This window comes from Budorcas taxicolor, chromosome 2 (assembly GCF_023091745.1).
Source record: "Budorcas taxicolor isolate Tak-1 chromosome 2, Takin1.1, whole genome shotgun sequence".
NCBI lineage: Eukaryota > Metazoa > Chordata > Mammalia > Artiodactyla > Bovidae > Budorcas > Budorcas taxicolor.
The window spans coordinates 54,506,157-54,525,840 of NC_068911.1; positions in this window are offsets into that span (position 1 = coordinate 54,506,157).

The following is a 19,684-nucleotide window of genomic DNA, read 5'->3' on the forward strand; positions in this document are numbered from 1 at the left end:
CAAAATGGCTGTCTGGGGAGGCCTTACAAATAGCTGTGAAAAGACAAGAAGCAGAAAGCAGAGGAGAAAAGGAAAGATATAAGCATCTGAATGCAGAATTCCAAAGGATAGCAAGGAGAGATAAGAAAGCCTTCCTCAGTGATCAATACAAAGAAATAGAGGAAAACAGCAGAATGGGAAAGACTAAAGATCTGTTCAAGAAAATTAGAGATACCAAGGGAACATTTCATGCAAAGATGGGCTCGATAAAGGAGAGAAATGGTATGGACCTAACAGAAGCAGAAGATATTAAGAAGAGGTGGCAAGAATACACAGAAGAACTGTATAAAAATGATCTTCATGACCCAGATAATCACGATGGTGTGATCACTCACCTAGAGCCAGACATCCTGGAATGTGAAGTCAAGTGGGCCTTAGAAAGCATCACTATGAACAAAGCTAGTGGAGGTGATGGAATTCTAGTTGAGCTACTTGTCCTTTATTATTCAAGTCATTTAACTTATATGCAGAGTACATCATGAGAAACGCTGGACTGGAAGAGACACCAAGCTGGAATCAAGATTGCCAGGAGAAATATCAATAACATCAGATATGCAGATGACACCACCCTTATGGCAGAAAGTGAAAAGGAGCTAAAAAGCCTCTTGATGAAAGTAAAAGAGGAGAGCGAAAAAGTTGGCTTAAAGCTCAACATTCAGAAAATGAAGATCACGGCACCTGGTCACATCACTTCATGGGAAATAGATGGGGAAACAGTGGAAACAGTGTCAGACTTTATTTTTTGGGGCTCCAAAATCACTGCAGATGGTGACTGCAGCCATGAAATTAAAAGACGCTTACTCCTTGGAAGAAAAGTTATGACCAACCTAGATAGTATATTCAAAAGTAGAGACGTTACTTTGCCGACTAAGGCCCTTCTCGTCAAGGCTAAGGTTTTTCCTGTGGTCATGTATGGATGTGAGAGTTGGACTGTGAAGAAGGCTGAGCGCTGAAGAACTAATGCTTTTGAACTGTGGTGCTGGAGAAGACTCTTGAGAGTCCCTTGGACTGCAAGGAGATCCAACCAGTCCATTCTAAAGGAGATCAGTCTCGGGTGTTCTTTGGAAGGAATGATGCTAAAGCTGAAACTCCAGGACTTTGGCCACCTCATGTGACAAGTTTACTCATCAGAAAGGACTCTGATGCTGGGAGGGATTGGGGGCAGGAGGAGAAGGGGATGACAGAGGATGAGATTGCTGGATGGCATCATGGACTCGATGGACGTGAGTCTGAGTGAACTCCAGGAGATGGTGATGGACAGGGAGGCCTGGCGTGCTGCAGTTCATGGGGTTGCAAAGAGTCAGACTCGACTGAGTGACTTAACTGAACTGAAGGAGAGTTAAGGAATCAGAGCAGGGGGTTTTATTAAAAAATAATTTAATTGAAAAGAATAAAAGAGTATATGGAAAACAAACTTGGAAGAGGTAGAATATTTAGGGTCAGTTAAGTCCAAAAACTTTATGGCTTAGGTTTTCAGAATATATTACCTGTCTTCCCCTTGTTTTTCCAGCCTCCCTTCCTATATTATTTTGCTACAGTAAGCTTAATTGCTCATGTCAGTTGTCATTAACACAAAAGCGAAAGGAATTTGGCAAGAATTTCAGCTGATAATTTTTAGAGCTACCAAATAAGATCTGTGATAAAATATTTGGATGATGCATAGGACAACCTAAAGCAGAAAGCTAGTATATTCTAGTTTGGGTAGAATTGCCCTGTTATGTGCTGAGGTCATGCAAGACTATGAAGATAAATATGTACTGGGTATTTTCAGTAGACAGTCTGATGTGTTCTGCATTATGCAGTTGTATTGACAGTAGAATTTTGGCACAATAAATTCTAAACACAGGGAGGGGAGTGATAATATACTAAATGCAAATCGTAGATTGAAAACAAATTATCTTGGTGGTTCTTTCTCCATATAATCTCAGATTTTTAGTTGATTTTGACACTTTATGGGTATATATTTTACAATAGGGTTTCAAATATCCATTATCTTTGTTTTTATCTCCTGTCCTCAAGAGTTAAAACTAAAAAAAAAAAAAAATCATGTTATAAAAGAGAGCACAAGGTTAAGATTCTGGAGTATTAATCACTACACTGGTACTAAGAAATTAGTTAAGAGGAACAGAATAAAAGCTCTAAAAATATGATTCAAATTTGAAACTTAAAATATCTTCAGAGTTTAATTCCTGTGTTCAGGAATGATAAAATACCAGGTGTCAATATGAAAATTTTTCTAGACTGATTTATGGTTACCAGGAGATAAGGGTGGGTGGAAAAATTGGGAGATTGGGACTGACATATACACACTAATATCTATAAAATAAATAACTAATAAGGATCTACTATATACCACAGGGAAGTCTAGTCAATACTCTGTAATTGTCTGTATTGGAAAAGAATCTCAAAAAGAATGGATATATGTTTTATGTATAAATGATTCACTTTGCTGTGTGCATAAAACTAACACAACACTGTAAATTAACTTATACTCCAATAAAAATTTAAAACAATATTAAGTAATAAGTAAAAGTATAAATGTGAGCATTCTTACGGATGAAAGATTGGAGGTATAGAGAGAATGTGTAATAGAGGAAGTTGACTGATACTCTGTGCCGGGAAAATCTTCCTTAAGTATGTGACATTTGAGTTTCTGTTGAATGATAAATAATCATCTGAGTGTAGAGTCTTGGCTGAAGGAAATGCAGCATGCACTGTGGGTTAAGTTTTGTTTCATAAAAGATATATGACGTCCTCATTCCAGTATTTCATAAAAGGACCTTTTTGTAAATAGGATCATTGCAGATACAATTAATTGTTAAGATGAAGTCTTTCTGGAATAGGATGGGCCCTTAATCCAGTATTACTGGCACCCGAATAAGAGGAGAAAGGATACAGAGACACAGACACATGAAGAAAAATGCTATGTGATGACGGAGGCAGAGACTGAAGTGCTGTAGTTGCAAACGAAGAAGAACCACGACTCCTGGGAACCATCAGACTCTTGGAAGAGGACAGAAAGAGTCTGTCCTAATTTACAACTGCTTGGCTAGCTGAATTATTAATAACATCTACTTTCAGTCTCAAAAGCACTCTGGTTTGTGTGATAAGCTAAATGATTACTTTGGTTATAACTGACTAATTGCTTTACTTAGAACTTGAAGGAAAAAAAATATGCCTCTTGGACCTAAAAATTTTTTGAACTGAAGGTAATTAAGAAGTAGCAAATTCAGGGAAAGCTCTCTCCACTTTCTCCTTTTTTTGTCTAAACGTAGAATGAGTCTACACACTTATCAGCCCAGATAGGCAGCAGAGGAGTCTGCAGACAAACCTTACTCTGTCAGTTTCCTCTATTACATTTATCTTGTCACAGTTTGCCACCCATGGAAGCCTAAAACCATTTTCTTTTATCCTGTCATTTCTCCACAAATTTATTGTTCTGTGTTGAAGATACTATGTAAGCTGGGATACTAAGTCACTTCTTTGAGTGGCTTATTGACTGGTTTCTCCCAGGTATATGTTAAGATACACATATTCATAAACATTTGTTTTTCTCTTGTTAATCAGTCTCTTATTATGGGGACCCCAGCTGAGAACTTAGAAAGGGTAGAAGGAAAAGGACTTTATCCTCTTGTATAGCTCTTTCCAAATTCTCATGTTTAATGCTTTGAGAAGTCCATTGGGTCGCTGAGGGTCGGACTCGACTGAGCGACTTCACTTTCACTTTTCACTTTCATGCATTGGAGAAGGAAATGGTAACCCACTCCAGTGTTCTTGCCTGGGGAATCCCGGGGATGGGGGAGCCTGGTGGGCTGCCATCTATGGGGTTTCACAAAGTCGGACACGACTGAAGTGACTTAGCAGCAGCAGCAGCAGGAGAGATGTATTTGTTCTTTCCCAGGACTCATTCCTTTCTTTCTCACCAGTTGAGTCTCAGTTTTCCTTTGAGAGTTTACACCACTTCACTGTCATCTATGAAGGTTGATTCAAGGGTAGATTTCTATGGCTTTACTTTATTGTTAAGTCCTATTCCATTGAGCACGGTGGTTGAATTAGGGCAAGATACATGACACATTTAGGGATATTAAGAGACCCTGAATTCCAGGACCTTGTACGGGAGGAAAAAAGACTCATGATGAATTTTTACTAGCCTGAATCTAGAACTGCTACTGGAATTTTATTCATGTGAATTAAAATTTGTCACTTATCATTTAAGCTAGATTGATTCAAGTTTTGTCACCTATAAAATGTTAAGTTCTAAGTGTAGGTTATTCTTCCATAATTGATGTTATGTTGTACTAGTGAATGTATATTTCCTGGGGTGGTAGGGGTTGGGAAGTGGGTGGATGTTAAGTAGAGTTTGTTGTCTGTTGAAGTAAAGCAAAAGATAAAATATTACACTCCCCTCTAATATATATTTTTTACAATATTACAATGAATGACATTTAATTAACCATAAAAACATATCCAGACTACTTATGCCTTGTTGTTTACTCATTTTTACAGATATGGACTCAGTCTCTAGCATCTCACTGTCTTCTCTTATAGTATTTAACCAGTCTGACCTATTTGGAAACTTAAATATATTCTCTAGTTCCTACCAGAGCATCTAGTCCTGCTTATGTTACATTTCCCTGAATAGGAGTGATTTTGAAGATCTGATTCTGGGATTTCTGCATCAGGAATCTATCTACCTTGTATCAGATGCCTTCAGCCACTGTGTTAGGTACACATGTGGCCAATAGTAATGAGGGTGCAAGATTTATTTCCCATTCTTTACCTTTTGCATTTCAAGGTCATATGGGTTTTATTATTATAAATTAGACATACACACAGACTGGATAATTGAGGAACTGTAATGAAGACAATATTTACAAGGTTTCAAGAAAGCAGCTTACCCTGAGGCTTGTAGCAGCAGTAAGCCTTTAAGGATACTGGGCTGGGGGTGGGGGTGAGGGTGAGTTTGGGGGGTTGAGAGGGGTGGGAAGTGGTTACTAGAACCTGAAGTCTCAGGGATGTTGTACACCTTACATTTAATGGGTACATTTATGCAATATATTAAAACCAGGAGTCTTAGTCATTTGAAGGGAATATACAGAAACTTTTTGAAAACTAAGAGAATAAAGTTTTTTGATTTATAAAATCAGATTTCCCTAACTGATGAGAGAGCTTGAGAGAGGAGAGGGAGATAGGGAGAGGGAATGAGGGATGGATTGCTCTGATTCATAAAGTATTAAAGTACCTTGGCATTATGGGCATATATTATTTTTTAAAATATAACTTTATTTATTGTAATTGGTGGCTGATTACTTTACAATATTGTATTGGTTTTGTCATACAGTGACATGAATCAGCCATGGGTGTACATGTGTTCCCCATCATGAACCCCCCTCCCACCTCCCTCCACATCCCATCCCTCTGGGTCATCCCAGTGCACCAACCCCTAGCACCCTGTATCATGCATCAAACCTGGACTGGTGATTCATTACACATATGATAATATACATGTTTCAGTGCCATTCTCCCAAATCATCCGACTCTCTCCCTCTCCCACAGAGTCCAAAAGACTGTTCTTTACATCTATGTCTCTTCTGAAATCTTGCACACAGGGTTAAAGTTATCATCTTTCTAAATTCCATATATATGCGTTCAGTTCAGTTCAGTCGCTCAGTCGTATCAGACTCTTTGTGACCCCATGAATCGCAGCACGCCAGGCCTCCCTGTCCATCACCAAACCGTGGAGTTCACTCAGACTCATGTCCATTGAGTCCGTGATGCCATCCAGCCATCTCATCCTCTGTCGTCCCCTTCTCCTCCTGCCCCCAATCCCTTCCAGCATCAGAGTCTTTTCCAATGAGTCAGCTCTTCGCATGAGGTGGCCAAAGTACTGGAGCTTCAGCTTTAGCAAATTCCTTCCAAAGAAATCCCAGGGTTGATCTCCTTCAGAATGGACTGGTTGGATCTCCTGGCAGTCCAAGGGACTCTCAAGAGTCTTCTCCAACACCACAGTTCAAAAGCACCAATTCTTCGGCGCTCAGCCTTCTTCACAGTCCAACTCTCACATCCATACATGACCACAGGAAAAACCATAGCCTTGACTAGATGGACCTTAGTCGGCAAAGTAATGTCTCTGCTATTGAATATACTATCTAGTTTGGTCATAACTTTTCTTCCAAGAAGTAAGCGTCTTTTAATTTCATGGCTGCAGTCACCATCTGCAGTGATTTTGGAGCCCAAATAAATAAAGTCTGACACTGTTTCCCATGAACATGGTATATTTCTCCACCTATTTGTGTCCTCTTTATTTCTTTCACCAGTGTTTTATAGTTTTTTATATATAAGTTTTTTGTTTCTTTAGGTAGATATATTCCTAAGTATTTTATTGTCTTTGGTGCAATGGTGAATGGAATTGTTTCCTTGATTTCTCTTTCTGTTTTCTCATTGTTAGTGTATAGGAATGCAAGGTTGATTTTATATCCTGCAACTTTACTATGTTCATTGATTAGCTCTAGTAATTTTCTGGTGGAGTCTTTAGGATTGTCTATGTAGAGGATCATGTCATCTTCAAAGAGTGAGAGTTTTACTTCTTCTTTTGCAATCTGGATTCCTTATATTTCTTTTTCTGCTCTGATTGCTGTGGCCAAAACTTCCAAAACTATGTTGAATAGTAGTGGTGAGAGTGGGCACCCTTGTCTTGTTCCTGACTTTAGGGGAAATGCTTTCAATTTTTCACCATTGAGGATAATGTTTGCTGTGGGTTTGTCATATATAGCTTTTATTATGTTGAGGTATGTCCCTTCTATTCCTGCTTTCTGGAGAGTTTTTATCATAAATGGATGTTGAATTTTGTCAAAGGCTTTCTCTACATCTATTAAGATAAAAATATGGTTTTTATTTTTCAATTTGTTAATGTGGTATATTATGTTGATTGATTTGCAGATATTGAAGAATCCTTGCATCCCTGGGATAAAGCCCACTTGGTCATGATGCATGATCTTTTTAATATGTTGTTGGATTCTGATTGCTAGAATTTTATTAAGGATTTTTGCATCTATGTTTATCAGTGATATTGGCCTGTAGTTTTCTTTTTTTGTGGCATCTTTGTCAGGTTTTGGTATTAGTGTGGCCTCATAGAATGAGTTTGGAAGTTTACCTTCCTCTGCAATTTTCTGGAAGAGTTTGAGTAGGATAGGTGTTAGCGCTTCTCTAAATTTTTGGTAGAATTCAGTTGTGAAGCCGTCTGGTCCTGGGCTTTTGTTTGCTGGAAGATTTCTGATTGCAGTTTCAATTTCCATACTTGTGATGGGTCTGTTAAGATTTTCTATTTCTTCCTGGTTCAGTTTTGGAAAGTTGTACTTTTCTAAGAATTTGTCCATTTCTTCCAAGTTGTCCATTTTATTGGCATGTAGTTGCTGATAGTAGTCTCTTGTGATCTTTTGTATTTCTGTGTTGTCCATTGTGATCTCTCTATTTGCATTTCTAATTTTGTTGATTTGATTTTTTTCCCTTTGTTTCTTATTTTATTTTTTTAATTTTTATTTTTACTTTATTTTGCTTTACAATACTGTATTGGTTTTGCCATACGTTGACATGAATCAGCCACGGGTGTACATGAGTTCCCAATCCTGAACCCCCCTCCCACCTCCCACCCAATATCATCTCTCTGGATCATCAATACAGTATACTAACACATATATATGGAATTTAGAAAGATGGTAATGATAACCCTCTATGCGAGACAGCAAGAGAGACACAGATGTATAGAATGTACTTTTAGACTCCCTTTGTTTCTTGATGAGTCTGGCTAATGGTTTGTCAATTTTATTTATCCTCTCAAAGAACCCGCTTTTGGCTTTGTTGATTTTTGCTATGGTCTCTTTTGTTTCTTTCGCATTAATTTCTGCCCTAATTTAAAAGATTTCTTTCTTTTTACTAACCCTGGGGTTCTCCATTTCTTCCTTTTCTAGTTGCTTTAGGTGTAGAGTTAGGTTATTTATTTGACTTTTTTCTTGTTTCTTGAGGTAAGCCTGTATTGGTGTGAACCTTCCCCTTAGCACTGCTTTTACAGTGTCCCATAGGTTTTGGTTGTTGTGTTTTCATTTTCATTCATTTTTAGCATATTTTGTTTTCTTTTTTTATTTCTTCTGTGATTTGTTGGTTATTCAGCAGCGTGTTGTTCAGCCTCCATATGTTGCAATTTTTAATAGTTTTTCTCCTGTAATTGAGACCTAATCTTACTGCATTGTGGTCAGAAAATATGCTTGGAATGATTTCAATTTTTTTTGAACTTACCAAGGCTAGATTTATGGCCCAGGATGTGATCTATCCTGGAGAAGTTTCCATGTGCACTTGAGAAAAAGGTATTATTCATTTTGGGGGGTGAAATTCTTATAATATCAATTAGGTCTAACTGGTCTATTGTATCATATAAAGTTTGTGTTTCCTTGTTAATTTTCTCTTTAGTTGATCTATCCATAGGTGTGAGTGGGGTGTTAAAGTCTCCCACTATTATTGTGTTATTGTTAATGTCCCCTTTCATACTTGTTAGCATTTGTCTTACATATTGTGGTGCTCCTATGTTGGTTGCATATATATTTATAATTGTTGTATCTTCTTCTTGAATTGATCCTTTGATCATTATGTAGTGTCCTTCTTTGTCTCTTTTCACAGCCTTTGTCTTAAAGTCTATTTTATCTGATATGAGTATTGCTACTCCTGCTTTCTTTTGGTCTCTATTTGCATGAAATATCTTTTCCAGCCCTTCACTTTCAGTCTGTATGTGTCCCTTGTTTTGAGGTGGGTCTCTTGTAGACAACATATATAGAGGTCTTGTTTTTGTATCCATTCAGCCAGTCTTTGACTTTTGGTTGGGGCATTAAATTAATTTATATTTAAGGTAATTATTGATATGTATGATCCCATTGCCATTTACTTTATTGTTTTGGGTTTGAGTTCATACACCCTTTCTGTGTTTCTTGTCTAGAGAAGATACCTTAGTATTTGTCTGAAGTTGGTTTGGTGGTGCTGAATTATCTCAGCTTTTAGAAGGCAATGGCAACCCACTCCAATACTCTTGTCTGGATAATCCCATGGACAGAAGAGCCTGGTAGGCTGCAGTCCATGGGGTCACTGGGAGTCAGACACGACTGAATGATTTCACTTTCACTTTTCACTTTCATGCATTGGAGAAGGAAATGGCAATCCACTCCAGTGTTCTTGCCTGGAGAATCCCAGAGACGGGAGAGCCTGGTGGGCTAATGTCTATGGGTTGCACAGAATCGGATACGACTGAAGTGACTTAACAGCAGCAGCAGCAGCAGCAAAGGTTTTGATTTCTCCTTCATATTTGAAGGAGATCCTTGCTGGATACAGTAATCTGGGCTGTCAATTTTTTTTCTTTCATCACTTTAAGTATGTCCTGCCATTCCCTCCTGGCTTGAAGAGTTTCTATTAAAAGATCAGCTGTTATCCTTATGGGAATCCCCTTGTGTGTTATTTGTTATTTTTCCCTTGCTGCTTTTAATATTTGTTCTTTGTGTTTGATCTTTGTTAATTTGATGAATATGTGTCTTGGGGTGTTTTGCCTTGGTTTATCCTGTTTGGGACTCTCTGGGTTTCTTGGACTTGGGTGATTATTTCCTTCCCCATTTTAGGGAAGTTTTCAACTATTATCTCCTCAAGTATTTTCTCATGGTCTTTCTTTTTGTCTTCTTCTGGGACTCCTATGATTCTAATGTTGGGGCATTTCACATTGTCCTAGAGGTGTCTGAGGTTGTCCTCATTTCTTTTAATTTTTTTTTCCCCTCTCAGTTTCATTTATTTCAACCACTCTGTCTTCTACCTCACTTATCCTATCTTCTGCCTTCGTTATTTTACTGTTGTTTCCCTCCAGAGTGTTTTTTATCTCATTTATTGCATTATTCATTATATATTGACTCTTTTTTATTTCTTCTAGGTCCTTGTTAAACATTTCTTGCATCTTCTCAATCATGTCTCAGGCTATTTATCTGTAACTCCATTTTGTTTTCAAGCTTTGGATAATATTCACTGTCATTATTTGGAATTCTTTATCAGGTAGATTCCATACCTCTTCCTCTTTTGTTTGGTTTGGTGAACATTTATCCTGTTCCTTTACCTTCTGGGTATTTCTCTGCCTTTTCATCTTGTTTATATTGCTGTGTTTGGGGTAGCCTTTCTGTTTCTGGTAACTTGTGGTTTCTCTTTATTGTGGGTGGGATTGGCCTTGTGGCTTGTCAATGTTTCCTGGTTAGGGAAGCTTGTGTCAGTGTTCTAGTGGATGGGGCTGGATTTCTTCTCTCTGGAGTACAATGAAGTGTCCAGTAATGAGTTTTCAGATGTCAGTGTGTTTGGTGTGACTTTGGGCAGCTTGTATATTGAAGTTCAAGGCTATGTTTATGTTTTGCTGGAGAATTTGCATGGTATGTCTTTCTCTTGAACTTGTTGGCCCTTGGGTGGTGCTTGATTTCAGTGTAGATATGGAGGCATTTGATGAGCTCCTATTGATTAATGTTCCCTGGAGTCAGGAGTTCTCTTGTTCTCAAGATTTGTACTTAAGCCTCCTGTCTCTGGTTTTCAGTCTTATTCTTACAGTAGCCTCAAGACTTCTCCATCTATATAGCCCAATGATAAAATATCTAGGTTAATGATGAAAAGTTTCTCCACAGTGAGGGACACCCAGAGAGGTTCTCAGAGTTACATGGAGAACAGAAAAGGGAGGAAGGAGATAGAGGTGACCAGGAGGAGAAAAGGGGGAATCAAAAGGGGAGAGAGCAAGCTAGCCAGTGATCACTTCCCTATGTCCTCTCCACAGTCTGGATCCCTGAGAGATGTTCACGAAGTTATACACAGAAGAGAAGAGGGAGGAAGGAGACTGAGGTGGCCAGGAGGAGAAAAGGGGGAATCAAAAGGAGAGAGACAGATCTAGCCAGTAATCAGTTCCCTAAGTGTTCTCCACAGACCAGAACACACAGAGAGATTCACAGAATTGGATAGAGAACAGAAGGGGGAGGGAGGAGATAGAGGCAACCTGCTGGAGAAAACCGAGAGTCCAAAGGGGGAGAGAGCAATCCAGCCAGTAATCTCGCTCCCAAGTAAAAATGGGTACCAAAGATTGGGTTCTTAAAGGTACAAAATTGATAACAAATACCAAAAAGCAAAGATTAAAAATCTAGAGTAGAGGTTAGATTCTCAAAAATACAATATTAAAGAAAAAAACAAAGTCTCAAAAATTATGATATATATATATATGAAGTTTGCTTTATTTATTTTTTAAATATACATTTATTTGTTTTAATTGGAGGCTAATTACTTTACAATATTATATTGATTTTGCCATACATCAACATGAATCCACCACAGGTGTACACGTGTTCCCCATCCTGAACTCCCCTCCCACCTTCCTCCCTGTACTATCCCTCTGGGTCATCCCAGTGAAGTTTGCTTTAAAAATAAGGTCTTGCTTTTTTTTTTTTGCAAAGTAATGGTAGGTTATAAAAATGAAAATTAAAGGTTAATAGAGGACTTAAAAATTAAAAAAAATTAATTAAAAAAATGATAATAGTAAAAATATATCTAGGACTTTCTCTGGTGTTGTTGTGGCTAGTGTGGGGTCAGTTCATTTTCAGATAGTTCCTTGATCTGGCTATACTTCTCAAGATATATAGGCCCCTTCCTATGTAGTCAGTGCTAGCTGCAGGGTTTTAATCTATTGCACCTGTCACTTCCAAGGCGGTTCCCTCTCTTTTAGCTTCTTCTGTTTGCAGGTCTCTTCAGTGTCTAATTTCCGCCCTGACACAAGGGGGCGGTGGTGGACACTTTTTTAGGCTCACTTGTTCAGTCGTGCTGTGGGGAGGGAGGAACACTGCAAACAAATATCGCTGGTGTGTGTGTGGAGTGCTCACAGTGTCTCAGCCACACTGGGTTTGTCCCTGCTCACAGCATGTGTGCTTTCCCAGTCTCCATTGCTCAGGCTCTAGGTTGCTCTTTCAGAAACTGTCTGAGGTGGGCCCTGGGTTGCCTACACTTCCCAGGCCTACTCAGCTCAGGTTCAGGTTCTCAGGTACTCCACAAAGGTACAGACTTGGTTGGGCCTGCGTTTTGTGCCCTTTCCAGGTTTGAGCAGCTCAGGTGACCAGGTGCTTGGTGAGCGCCTTCACACCCAGTTGGAGGCTGCATCTTATCACCTCCCCTGTCCCTGCCGCTTGGTTTTCTGGGTGTACAACTGGCACACCTTCTCAGGTGTGCTGTGTGTCTCTTTTGGGGAGCTGATCTCTGGCTGTGACCCTCCCGGTGGATGTTGACCTTCCAGAATCCCAAGAAGTCTTGGTTAGCAATGAAGTCTGCTTGCAGTTTGGTAGATGATGCCTCTCTGGGGCTGTGATTGCCCTCTTCTGGCTCCGGCTGCCCTTGCTTGCCTGTTTCCGGTGGGGGATGGGCCAGTCAGAAGCCTGCTAGCTCTGCTCAGTCCTTTGTTCTGTGAGTGGTGTCTTAGGTTAGGGCTTTTCGCAGAATAGCTATCCCACAGTCTGAGTTGCTATCTCAAGTTAGTTCCCTCAGATTGCCCTCGGGGCATTTAGGCCCGGTCCTTACCCTAAGCAATGCAACCAGCGCCTCCCTGCCCAGCCCCTGCTTGTTAGTGGCAGATGCGAGCACTGTGCTGCTTCTCCCCTGGGATTTACCATTGGGCAGGTAATCTGTGGGGGTTTATTATTTATTTATTTTTCCTCCAGGTTATGTTGCCCTCTGAGGTTCCAAGGCTAACCACACTCACCCACCACTCTCACTCGCCTGTGAGAGTGTGTCCTGGTGTTTGGAAACTTCTCTTTTTTAAAACTCCCTTTCCAGGACAGATCTCTGTCCCTACCTCTTTTGCCCCTCTTTTATCTTTGATATTTTTTCTTACCTCCTTTCAAAGACAATGGGCTGCCTTTCTGGTTGCCTGATGTCTTCTGCCAGCATTCAGAAGTTGTTTTGTGGAATTTGCTCAGCGTTCAAATATTCTTTCAATGAATTTGTGGGGGAGAAAGTGGTCTCCCCTTCTTATTCCTCCACCATCTTAGGACCGCCCACTTGGCATATATTATTTCAAAATGTACACATATAAACAGGATGTTAATTGTTAGTGGGATACCATTATTTTATGTTATATTTTAGCTTAGTACCACTTGATTTACCCAAAATTGAACTTTAACAACCTTAAGCATAAAAACAAATTCTAACTCTATTCTTTTTTCCTCTATAGTATTTTGCAGTATTTATTTCTGCTGGATTATCTAATTGTACCATGTTTATGAGTTGTATCTTGTAGAATTCAACCCTTTCTGTGCGTCCTTTGAGCTATTTAGTGCATCAGTTCAATCGCTCGGTTGTGTCCAACTCTTTGCAACCCCATGAATCACAGCACGCCAGGCCTACCTACCATCACAATCTCCCGGAGTTCACTCAGACTCATGTCCATCGAGTCCGTGATGTCATCCAGCCATCTCATCCTCTGTCGTCCCCTTCTCCTCCTGCCCCCAGTCCCTCCCAGCATCAGAGTCTTTTCCAATGAGTCAACTCTTCACATGAGGTGGCCAAAGTACTGGAGCTTCAGCTTTAGCATCATTCCTTCCAAAGAAATCCCAGGGTTGATCTTCTTCAGAATGGACTGGTTGGATAGCCTTGCAGTCCAAGGGACTCTGAAGAGTCTTCTCCAACACCACAGTTCAAAAGCATCAATTCTTCAGTACTCAGCCTTCTTCACAGTCCAACTCTCACATCCATACATGACCACAGGAAAAACCATAGCCTTGACTAGACGAGCCTTAGTCGGCAAAGTAATGTCTCTGCTTTTGAATATACTATCTAGGTTGGTCATAAGTTTTCATCCAAGGAGTAAGCGTCTTTAAATTTCATGGCTGCAGTCACCATCTGCAGTGATTTTGGAGCCCAAATAAATAAAGTCTGACACTGTTTCCACTGTTTCCCTATCTATTTCCCATGAAGTGATGGGACCGGATGCCATGATCTTCATTTTCTGAATGTTGAGCTTTAAGCCAACTTTTTCCACTCTCCTCTTTCACTTTCATCAAGAGGCTTTTTAGCTCCTCTTCACTTTCTGCCATAAGGGTGGTGTCATCTGCATATCTGAGGTTATTGAGATTTCTCCCAGCTTGTGCTTCTTCCAGTCCAGCGTTTCTCATGATGTACTCTGCATAGAAGTTGAATAAGCAGGGTGACAATATACAGCCTTGACGTACTCCTTTTCCTATTTGGAACCAGTCTGTTGTTCCATGTCCAGTTCTAACTGTTGCTTCCTGACCTGCATACAGATTTCTCAAGAGGCAGGTCAGGTGGTCTGGTATTCCCATCTCTTTCAGAATTTTCCACAGTTTATTGTGATCCACACAGTCAAAGGCTTTGGCATAGTCAATAAAGCAGAAATAGATGTTTTTCTGGAACTCTCTTGCTTTTTCCATGATCCAGCGGATGTTGGCAATTTGATCTCTGGTTCCTCTGCCTTTGCTAAAATCAGCTTGAACATCAGGGAGTTCACGGTTCACATATTGCTGAAGCCTGGCTTGGAGAATTTTGAGTATTACTTTACTAGCATGTGAGACGAGTGCAATTGTGCAGTAGTTTGAGCATTCTTTGTCATTGCCTTTCTTAGGGATTGGAATGAAAACTGACCTTTTCCAGTCCTGTGGCCACTGCTGAGTTTTCCAAATTTGCTGGCATGTTGAGTGCAGCACTTTCACAGCATCATCTTTCAGGATTTGAAACAGCTCAACTGGAATTCTATCACCTCCACTAGCTTTGTTCATAGTGATGCTTCCTAAGGCCCACTTGACTTCACATTCCAAGATGTCTGGCTCTAGATTAGTGATCATCATGATTATCTGGGTCGTGAAGATCTTTTTTGTACAGTTCTTCCGTGTATTCTTGCCACCTCTTCTTAATATCTTCTGCTTCTTTAGGTCCATACCATTTCCTGTCCTTTATCGAGCTCATCTTTGCATGAAATGTTCCCTTGGTATGTCTAATTTTCTTGAAGAGATCTCTAGTCTGTCCCATTCTGTTCTTTTCTTCTATTTCTATGCATTGATCGCTGAAGAAGGCTTTCTTATGTCTTCTTGCTATTCTTTGGATATCTCCATTCAGATGCTTATATCTTTCCTTTTCTCCTTTGCTTTTCACCTCTCTTCTTTTCACAGCTATTTGTAAGGCCTCCCCAGACAGCCATTTTGCTTTTTTGCATTTCTTTTCCATGGGGATGGTCTTGATCCCTATCTCCTGTACAATGTCATGAACCTCATTCCATAGTTCATCAGGCACTCTATCTATCAGATCTAGGCCCTTAAATCTATTTCTCACTTCCACTGTATAATCATAAGGGATTTGATTTAGGTCATACTCGAATGGTCTAGCGGTTTTCCCTACTTTCTTCAATTGGAGTCTGAATTTGGTAATAAGGAGTTCATGATCTGAGCCACAGTTAGCTCTTGGTCTTGTTTTTGTTGACTGTATAGAGCTTCTCCATTTTTGGCTACAAAGAATATAATCAATCTGATCTCGGTGTTGACCATCTGGTGATGTCCATGTGTAGAGTTTTCTCTTGTGTTGTTGGAAGAGGCTGTTTGTTATGACCAGTGCATTTTCTTGGCAAAACTCTATTAGTCTTTACCCTGCTTCATTCCACATTCCAAGGCCAAATTTACCTGTTACTCCAGGTGTTTCCTGACTTCCTACTTTTCTATTCCAGTCCCCTATAATGAAAAGGACATCTTTTGGGGGTGTTAGTTCTAAAAGGTCTTGTAGGTCTTCATAAAACCGTTCAACTTCAGTTTCTTCAGCATTACTGGTTGGAGCATAGACTTGGATAACTGTGATATTGAATGGTTTGCCTTGGGGACAAACAGGGATCATTCTGTCATTTTTGAGACTGCATCCAAGTACTTCATTTCAGACTCTTTTGTTGACCATGATGGCTACTCCATTTCTTCTGAGGAATTCCTGCCCGCAGTAGTAGATATAACGGTCATCTGAGTTAAATTCACCCATTCCAGTCCATTTTAGTTCACTGATTCCTAGAATGTCGATGCTCACCCTTGCCATCTCTTGTTTGACCACTTCCAATTTGCCTTGATTCATGGACCTGACATTCCAGGTTCCTAGGCAATATTGCTCTTTATAGCATCGAATCTTACTTCTGTCACCAGTCACATCCACAACTGGGTATTGTTTTTGCTTTGGCTCCATCCCTACATTCTTTCTGCAGTTATTTCTCCACTGATCTCCAGTAGCATATTGGGCACCTAATGACCTGGGGAGTTCCTCTTTTGGTATCCTATCATTTTGCCTTTTCATACTGTTCATGGGGTTCTCAAGGCAAGAATACTGAAGTTGCTTGCCATTCCCTTCTCCAGTGGACCACATTCTGTCAGACCTCTCCACCATGACCCGCCTGTCTTGGGTTGCCCCACAGGCATGGCTTGGTTTCTTTGAGTTAGACAAGGCTGTGATCCTAGTGTGATTAGATTGACTAGTTTTCTGTGAGTATGGTTTCAGTGTTTCTGCCCTCTGATGCCCTCTTGCAACACCTACCATCTTACTTGGGTTTCTCTTACCTTGCGCGTGGGGTATCTCTTCACGGCTGCTCTAGCAAGGCACGGCTCCTGCTCCTTACCTTGGACGAGGGGTATCTCCTCACTGCTGCAGTTCCTGACCTTCAACATGGGATAGCTCCTCTAGGCCCTCCTGTGCCTGCACAGCCACTGCTCCTCAGGTTACTCCTCCTGGCCGCCTGCCCTGGCCTCGGGCATGGGTGGCTCCTCCCAGCTGCCAGCCCTGGCCTCAGGTTCAAGGTGGCTCCTCAGGGTCACCGCCCCTGGCCTTGGGCGTGAGGTGGCTTCTCCCGGCCACCCCTGACCTCGGATGCAGGGTTTCTCCTCCCGGCCACCACTGGCCTCAGACGTGGGGTAGCTCCTCCTGGCCGCCACTGACTTCAGACGCAGGGTAGCTTTTCTTGGCTGCCACCCCTGACCTCAGACTCAGGGTAGCTCCTCTCGGCCGTTCATGCACCATCACAGCCTGGCACTCCAGGCCACTGCCCCTGACCTCGGACATTATATTTTTATATCTTTAGAGGATTGTTGCAAAGGCCTGTCTTCAGCCAACATTCTGGGTATGTTCTTTAGACTGCTGTTTAAAAAATGTGAATCCACTTTTTCCCTGTTTATTGTGCCATTTTTTGTTCACGTATTTATCTCCATCAAAAGATGCATTATTCATCCAGCAACGATCTAAACATATTCAATATGTGCTGAGACCTATGAGAAACATTGGTAATGCAGAAATATTCATTGTCAACATGGGAAGACTCTGTTATAGAAAATTCAAATCTCTAGAGCAGATCTATTTTAAACTATAATATTGTTCAGTCACTATGTCTGACTCTTTGCAACCCCATGGACTTCAGCACACCAGGCTTTCCTGTTCTTTGCTATCTCACGGAGCTTGCTCAAACTCATATCCATTGAGTCAGTGATGCCATCAAACCATCTCATCCTCTGTCACCCCCTTTCTCCTTTTGTCTTTAATCTTTCCCTGCATCAGAGGCTTTTCCAATGAGTTGCTCTTCACATCAGGTGGCCAAAGTATTAGTTTCAGCTACAGCATTAGTCCTTCCAATGAATATTCAGGGTTGATTTCATTTAGGATAGACTGGTTTGATCTCCTTGCTGCCCAAAGAACTCTCAAGAGTCTTCTCCAGCATAACAATTTGATAATATCAATTCTTTAGTGCTCAGCCTTCTTTATAGTCCAACTCTCACATCTGTATCTGACTACTGGAAAAACGATAACTTTAACTATACTCACTTTGTCAGCAAAGTAATGTCTCTGCTTTTTAATATGCTGTCTAGATTTGTCATAGCTTTCCTTCCAAGGAGCAAGCTTCTTTTAATTTCATGGCTGCAGTCACCATCCACAGTCGTTTTGGAGCCCAAGAAAATAAAATCTGTCACTTTTTCCTCTTTTTCCTCATCTATTTGTCATGAAATGCTGGGACTGTGTACCACGATCTTAGGTTTTTGAAAGTTGAGTTTTAAGCAAGCTTTTTCACCCTCCACTTTCAGCTTCATCAAGAGGTTCTTCAATTCCTCTTTACTTTCTTCCATTAGAGTGGTATCATCTGCATATCTGAGATTGTTGATATCTCTACTGGCAGTCTTGATTCCAACTTGTGACTCATCCAGCCCAGAATTTCTCATGATGTACTCTGCATGTAAGTTAAATAAGCAGAGTGAAAATACACAAACTTGATGTACTCCTTTCCCAGTTTGGAAACAGTCTTGTTCTATGTCCAGTTCTAACTATTGCTTCTTGACCTGAATACAGCTTTCTCAGCAGAAAAGTAAGGTGATGGTATTCCCATCTCTTTAAGAATTTTCCACAGTTTGTTGTGATCCACACAAAGGCTTTAGTATAGTCAATAAAGCAGATGTTTTTCTGGAATTCTTTTGTTTTTTTGATGATCCAATGGATGTTGGCAATTTGATCTCTGGTTCCTCTGCCTTTCCTAAATCCAGCTTGTACATCTGGAAGTTCTTGGTTCACATACTGCTGAAGCCTAGCTTGAAGGATTTTGAGCATTACCTTTCTAGCATGTGAAATGAGTGAAACTGTGTTGTAGTTTGAACATTCTTTGGTATTGCCCTTCTTTGGGATTGCAATGAAGACTGACCTTTTTCATTATATTTTGTTTGCCCTTGATCACCTCCGGCCAAACAAGCTATAACAAATTAAGCCTATCCATGGTAGAAATTGTCAGTGTCCTGCTTATAACACTTCAGTCCACTTGAGAGTTCACAGGGAAGCAAACATGCTAAATATTGCTGTCCCCTGTATTCTTCTAACCAGGAGGTAGGAGCTGTCACAATAAGCAGTTATTGTAGTCAAAGAGTAATGGGGGTTGGTGAAGAAATTCCTCATCATCTCAGTACGAATTGTGAGGTGCATTCTACTTGGCTCTCTGTGAGGTCCCTAGAGAAACTGAGCCCCAGTTGTCACATTAGCAACTAACATTCTTTATTGACTTTCTTCTTTGTTCTCCTCATTTGCTGATTCCTATACATTGTTCTCTGGGACCATATAGTAAAGAAACCACTTGCAACTTCAGTTTTATCTAAGGATCTGCTTTTGAAAAACCACACTAAGATATTTAAATTATAAAGTTCTGGTGTTTCTATTTTCAGGTGTTTTTTCTTTTGAATATTTTTTATCTTTTTTTACTAGAACATCTTAGAAATGAGCTGTTTTGTTGGCTCTTTGAAAAGATTTTTTTTCATTATCTGACTCAAGGTTTCTTCCTGCCTTTGGCAAATTGAAAAATGAGTGTCCCTGAAGGACCAACAGTCACCAAAGATAAAGTATCACTTAACATTTTGTGCCCCCACCATATTTCTGCTTCAGGCAAGTGCCAGAATGGCAGAGACAATTATCTTGATTTTTGAAATAATAAAGCTAATAATTTTATAAGATTGTGTATCAATATGAATTTGTTTTTTCAGACCCTGTTTACTAGTCCCATTTCAGATTTTGTTCTAATAGTAGACTTCTTTTGATACCAACTCTTTTATCCTTATTT